Raw genomic sequence first — 7,582 nt, 5'->3', positions numbered from 1 at the left:
TATATATATATATATATATATATATATATATATATATATATATTCTTGTATATACATACTTGTATGTATGTGTGTATATATATATATTTATATATATATATATGTATTAACACCAGACACGGAAAGGAAGAAATGGGTCTGTTTCTCTTTCACTTGCTTGTTTAATGAAGTAACAAGGGCATAGACAGTGGGAGACAGTTTGTAACCAACAGGTAGAATATTTGAAAATTCTATCATGGATGGTTTTAGAGATCATCCTACAAGTTGCTAAATGATTTATTCAGAGAATTAATGTCAGTAATGTGACCTCAGCAAGTTCAAAAATTAAATCTTCAGCAACTCTGACAGTACTTAATTTTAAAATAGTCATAATTTTTATTCAATAATAATAATGGTAATAGTTTCTCCCTTATCATACTAATGATTCCCCACAGTACTTAATAATTTGTTTGTAGAAACACTACTAGTTCCTTGACAGTTAACATTTATAAACAGATACTAAGTACTACTGAATAGAACAATCAAGACAGAAGTTTGTCACTTAGATTCCAGATTAGGTTCACAGTTTTGTGAAGAGAGGAATAATGAGTGGAAGGTGACTAACTCCAGTTAGGTACAACACTTGAGTTCGTTTATCATTTATCATTGTCAGTGCTAAATTATAGAGTATTAGTAAACAGTTTACAGCAACATATCTGACAAGTGGAACCGGCTCTAGTAGAATAAGGATCCTCTGCTAACTGGCTCCAGTGGTAACCGCTATTTGTTGGCTAGCTCCAACACAGTATTCAAAGAATTGTTACTGTCTGGCTTCAGTAAGATAAGGGAAGTAATATGGTCTTATTTGTATGCAAATTTCTTCCAACCAACATCTGGAGAATAAATAACCTGGCTGATAAAGCTGCATGATATTTGAACTAAGATATAACTTTCTACTTATAAACCGATAGAATAGACCTGGTTTAATACATCTAAATTATTAATGAACAAAAAATAACTTCCTAAAATCTGCATTCATGAAATTTTTATCAATATGGATGCTGATTATGTGACTTTATTAAAGCAGTCATCCTAAAAACACTTCAATATTTGCTTTATTTATATTTATATTTATTCATTTGTTTAATTTTATTAATTATCTACCAGGTATATTCTATTACTGCATGACAATCTGTTGATCTAAAATATGAATCTAAGGGATCAAAGAGAGAAACCCATAACACATATGATGAGGAAGAGAGCGAGCTCAAGTTGAGACAGGATTTGTTTTACTGCTATCAGTTGTAGCTGTAGCTGTTGTTGTCATCGTTGTTGCTGTTGTTGTTGGTCAGCTCTGCTTCAGTAGACCTCTAGTGAACTGGAAGAAAACTAATGAATCATTTGACCAACAATCTAGTTATGGTTATTTCATCTTCAGTATAGAACTTAATTTTTAAAATAAGACAATATCTGTTTTTAGAAAAGTAAAAGCTTTACAAATTTTCCAAAGTTTTTGTGTAAAACAAAAGTGTTGAGGAACTGAAAATGAAGAAATTGAAAAAATTAAAGAAATCTGTTCCACCCCCTTCTCTCATTTTTTAACCCTCTCATAACCCAGCTTAAAGGCTACCTTCCCTACTATAGACCTACTCATTCAAAGGGGATCTTAGTTTTACAGGCTACATAGAAACTACATTTGTACTGGTGCTGTAGAAAAGTACCCAGAACACTGTAAAGAGGTTTTAAATTAGGAAGGGCATCCAGCCATAGAAATCATGCCAAAGCAAGACATTGAAGCACAATGCAGTCCTCCAACCCGTTGGATCTTGTTAAACGATCCAACCCTTTGCATGGAAGATGGATATTAAAAGTTGATGATCATCATCATAAATAAAAATTGATTTGAAAAAGAGACTAAAACACACATTACAGTAATATTAGAGATTATATAGTGTAGCTGCCGCATTTAACAGGCCATGTTATTGTGTAGCAGTTCCATTTGTGGGTTATTCAACCTCTCTCTTAATGATGGTAAGAATTTTACTGAGAGAGATTTGGCCTTTACACTGAGCTTGTCAATTAACCAAGTCACTGGACATGCTTATGGTAGCCACACTCTTGTTTTTTTAAGTTTGTTGGGAATTATTGTTTAACTCCATATTAAACCTGACCCAGCAGATTCATGCAGCAAGGCATTTCAATCATGACCAACTTAGGTTTTATTCATTTAGTATTTCTGATGTATGTTATTCAGTATGTCCTTCCTTTTTTAATGTGTAGGACGTAGTATCAGAGAGATTTGGTTGTTATTTCTAGCAGGTTGAATAACCACATTGAGGATCCCTTATTGACTTGGTCTTATAAAGAGTTTGTTGAGGAAAATTCCCATATTACATGACTGAATAACTCTTCATGAAGGTTTTCTCATAAGGTTTGCATAGTTGTTTCTGTGACCTTTAGAAATTGTTAGATATCCTAGATTTAATTAGTACATTCTTAAGTAAGTATTATATATTTAGCACAGCAATTGCAGAAATAAATACTTTTGAAATTGATTCCATGATTTTTTTTCTTTCTTATCTAATATTCAGCTTAGCTATCACATTTATGAAGAGAAATTTAAATATCATTATCTCTAATAAATATTTTCAAATAGCTAATTTCTCTGCAGAAATATATCCTTTCTTTGAAGAATTTTTTCACATACTCTGTGTATGTGCGTGCGTGCGTGCATGTGTGTGTGTATGTTAGCCTAATTTTGAAATGTCAAATCTTAGACATATCAAAAATTTTTTTATCTATTTTACTTTTGAGAAAGGGTTGATCCTTTTAGTTTGGGATAAATTGTACTTTTACTTCTTTCACTAACATTCTCTTATCCACCTTTTCATTCTTTTTCCTTTCTTTATACTTCTTTCTATCTTTCTATGTATACAATTTATACATACATACATTATATATATATATATATATATATATATATATATATATATATATATATATATATATATATATATAATGCTTTCTTAAATTGAAACCAACTCTCAAAGTATTGTCATTATGTGGGTTCTTTAGTATGTTTTGTGTGTGTATTCATTTTCTAACCCTAAATGACATGACATCAATGTATGTGCCACAACCTGTAATCACAAGTAGAACGTGGCAAAGAAACCACATGAAGTTAATGCATTTTTAAAAAAATATTTATTGTCAATTGCTTTAACATTTTATAGTCCCCACTTCAAGTTGACTTGCTTAGCTTATCAGATTAGTACCCCAAGTATCTCCTGAACTTCAGTTTAAATATGAGTAAAAACCTACACATGCCAGTCATTCACATGTTCTTCCAGTTTCATCCAGCTTTTGTTGAAATTGATAACAGATATCCCATGCCTAACCCAGATGAAATAATTGTCTTATTGTTTAAACCAAAAATCGTTTCTGATCCTGCAAACCTAGAATCAAAAGTATCCCAATTATGACTAACCCATTTTTTTCTGGCACACTATAAATGTGTCCTTCCTTTTATATATTATAAAGTGTGATTTGAGGGAGATATGGCTGCTATCTCGAGCAGGTTGGATGACTACATGGAAAATCCATCATTACATCAGCAAATAAAATGTATTTCGATTTGAATGCCAATTATCTGCAACTGAAGCTGCAACCATTTTAAATTTGGCCTTACAGCAACATATAAAAAACTGACACTAGGTTAGTTTTATATGAATGTTCTGTTCTGGATGATGTCCAAGCTTTACTTGTACTGGAAACATGTGCAGTTCTACCCCTGTCTGATCTTTAACCCTTGTTTTACTAACCCACCTGATATTGCTCCTGAGTCTATGATACAAATTTCCTGTTTTAAAGTCATCTAAATTAAAGTCTTCCATTAGAATTTCATCTTAAACTATTTTCCAAACATCAGCTTAATAATGAGTTATTTCTCTAAATTATTCATTATTTTCAAAATTATTTGAAACAAAGTGTATTTCAACCGCAATATGATAACAAAAGAGTTAATGTTACAATATAACTTTTATCACTTTTGTCACATGGCATTATATTTTGTTATATTATAATTTATTATATTATGTCATCATTAATATTATTATTATTATTATTATACCTCACTTAAACTATAAGTTTGTGTTGTAATGGTATTTGTCAAAATATATTGATATATCAAAACATATCTATCAAGATATATGATAAAGTACCAGCCAAATAGTGTGGCCAATAGCATTGACTAATCCCCTCCACTCAAAATTGCTGGCCTTCTGCTTAAATTAGAAACAATTATTATTATTGTTGTAAAGGTGGTAGATTAGCTAACTTATTAGAGCACTGCAGCATTTCTTTTGGCTATGTATATTCTGAGTTCAAATGTACTGAATTCAACATCATTTTTTCATCTTTTCAAAATTGATAAAAATAAAGTATAAGTTATGAAGTCAGTATACTTGGCTGTTCTCTCTCCACAAATTTGTGACCTTGTACCTAAATTATATATTATTATTATTATTATTAGGGTTTTGTATTAGCAGAACCATTAGTGTTGGTAAAAATGCTTTGCAATATTTGTTCCAGCTCTTTATGTTCTGAGTTCAGATCTGCATTGGTCACTTTGTCTTTCATCCTTTCCATAGAAATAAAGAACCAGTCAAGTACTGGAGTTAATGGTGTCAACTATCCCTTCCCCCACAAAATTGCTGGCCTTGTGCGTAAGTTACAGAGAATTATTCTTAACAACAAGACAATGAGCAGACAGGATCCTTGGAGCATTGGACAAAATGTTTTTGCAACATTCTCTCCAATCAAGTACTGGGGTTGATGTAATCGACTTTCCCACTTCCCTCAGAATTCCTGGCTTTGTGCCAGAATTAGTAACAGTTATCATAAACATCAGAATTACTTGAAAGTGAACAAATCAGATTTTGATAAAATTTTGTGTTTTTAAAATTAACAGTTTCATTACTGCCTGTTAGATTTTTCTCATCAGATCTGACTCCACTTCTACCCCTCTTCCCTCTCTCCTCTTTCTTGCTCTCCCTCTTCTGAAAAGGGAATAAAATTACATGATTTATTGTGGTTCATTTTGGATTGATTTTTGTTCCTTCACCACTCCCCACACAAAATGCCAAGTATTTTTAACAGATAAATGATGGAGAAGCTAAAGCAGGGATAGAATAAGGAAGAAAAATAATCTAACTGGTTTATGATTGCCACCTAACCCTTTGGTGGCCTTTGCAAGTAAGTATTTAGACCAGGTTTCTGTATTCCTCCTTTTCATCTATCAGTATCTACTTTGGTCTGTCATATGTTTGAGAATTCATAAGGCTGAACAATCCAGTTTCCATGGCATATAAGTGACTGGAATCACAGCATTCATGCTTCCTCTTGGAGGCGTCATGTGTGAACACTGGTGACGTCATTAATGCGATAAGGTTTATTCACTTTAAAAAGGGGGATAACCCTGAGTTATCTCATCTTGCACGTAGTTGGCAGCTAGGTGGCACTGAACAGTGTAGCTATAAAAGACAGTTGTCTCCGTGTTCAGTCACATTTTTGCTTTATCCAGATACATTCGGAGACTCATGCAGAACATTTCTCCTTTGGCTGATCTACATTTGCAAGTCCATCATGGTAGCTGAAACTAGCTAAACTAATTTCTTCGGGACTTGAAACTCTCTCTTGTTCTCTCATTAACGCATTTTCTTTGCAAGTATGTTGCGTTCCATGCATTATTTTTGGTCCCTGATCACCATCAAATTCTTTTTGCATAGCTTGGAACTTCTTTTTCCTTTTGCCCCACTTCAATTGCATCATTGTCGCTTTCTGACACCTACAGCCTGTTTCAGCCTCTGCAGGTGACTCACTGCCTTGCAGGCTGCACTTTTTTTGCCTTTGCAATGTGACTCACTGTCATCACAGGCAAAAACTTTTGGCACTGCTTCTTCTATAGCAGCCATATGCTCTTAGGTGCCTCGATTGTGTAACTTTGTTGATATCTCTGAGCTCTAAAGCTTTCATAAGACCTATTTTCAGGTCCAGTAGAATTATGAAACTTTATTCATGCTCTTGAGTGTAACTCATTTGAGGTATGGCGTTTTTACACTTTTCTCAATAGTATCGTTCATTTCACCTACCAGCTCATTCTCTATGGTGGCTCACTGTAGCAGCTCTATGTTTGATATTGGCTTACCTGCAAATATACATTTCTCCATTTCAAAGTTGGCTCAGTTGATTTTGTGTGGTTGCACCTTTTGTGTCATTCTCTGTGACTGGTTAGAATGGAGCGTTTCCTTCTGCTTCCAGTTTGGCGTTTGTATAAAGCATGACAGTCGCCATTTCTCACTAGAGAGTTTTACTTCCTTCACTTTAGAACTCTCAACATGTAGCTCTTTCACTCACATCAATGCTGGCTGCTCAGCAAGTTCTCTCAATGACCCAGTGGACTGAACAAACAATTCGCCTTCTTGGAGGCATTTTCACACACTCTACTAACTCCGCCGTCACCTCCATGTTGTTTCATTTTGGACCAACCGTCTGTACCGGAAGAAGATTTAACTTAGCCAAGCATCGCACACTCAGCTACCACACACACCTATGGACTACTAAAAGTGGTGACCGTTTGGCTAAACTCTGAATGGGATGCTGGTCCATTACAGGGTTATCTTCCCAGTTATTGCTGGAGCCACATGAAATAAAGTGTTTTGCTCAAAAGCACAACGCACTGAAGCCCTGATCTTACTATCATAAATGTAACACCCTAACTACTAGGCCATGCATCTTCACCCACCAGTATCAAAGGCCCTGTAGAAAGGTTATGAGCACTCACCCATCTTTCTCTGAATAAACTGTAAAGAAATTGCCTCTTAGTATGAATATTATTTTTATGACAGAATTAGTAGCATTCCGGATTCAACATATGGTGTTTAGTTTCTCTTCTTAGGTTCTGAATTCAAATACAGTTCATGTGGTCTTCCCCTTTTTAATTTCACTTCACTATTGTGAACATATACTCTGAGCTGCAACCTTCTTTTTTTCCTTCTACATTTTTTTTTTTACTAATAAAGTCATCTGCTAAAGGTCAGTATTTTATTCAGGTGTATATTTAACTCTCAGCTACCAACCTATAAGTTAAAATTTGGTTTCCCCAATTAACCTGGCTAGCAGAAATTCTCTATGAAACATTAAACATCCATTCCACCCTGACTTTCCAATCCTTAACACCACTGACACTGGAATTGATCCAAGTTAAGAAATAGTCCTACAGATATATTGTGCTTTGTGATAGGACTAATGTTAACTAACCAGTGCATCCAAACCATTGTCATAATACATGTCTTCCTTTAGATTTTTAGATTTTGTTATTGTTAAATTGTTCCCCTTTTTTGCTCTCCAAATTGGGGTGTTTTTATCATTGTTTTTGTATATATATATTTATTTATTTATGTGTTTCAGCCAAGTGGCTGCGGTCATGCTGGTGCACCATATAATTTTGATGTTTTTTCTGTATTTTCAATCAACAATGCATACATATCTGTGTGTATGTAAATCTATATAAATATATATATATATATATATATATATATATATA

At 33.7% G+C, this 7,582-nt stretch overlaps 1 protein-coding gene across 19 annotated transcripts in view; it reads left to right on the top strand.

Moving 5' to 3' along the window:
* Window positions 1-7,582, top strand: part of LOC106874089 (calcium/calmodulin-dependent protein kinase type II delta chain) — a 343,297-nt gene that overhangs the window by 237,974 nt on the left and 97,741 nt on the right. The window lies entirely within an intron of this gene.

Source organism: Octopus bimaculoides, chromosome 5, assembly GCF_001194135.2.
Source record: "Octopus bimaculoides isolate UCB-OBI-ISO-001 chromosome 5, ASM119413v2, whole genome shotgun sequence".
Classification (NCBI taxonomy): Eukaryota; Metazoa; Mollusca; class Cephalopoda; order Octopoda; family Octopodidae; genus Octopus; species Octopus bimaculoides.
The sequence above is the reverse complement of the archived record's forward strand: the minus strand, read 5'-3'. Positions and strand labels throughout refer to the sequence as shown.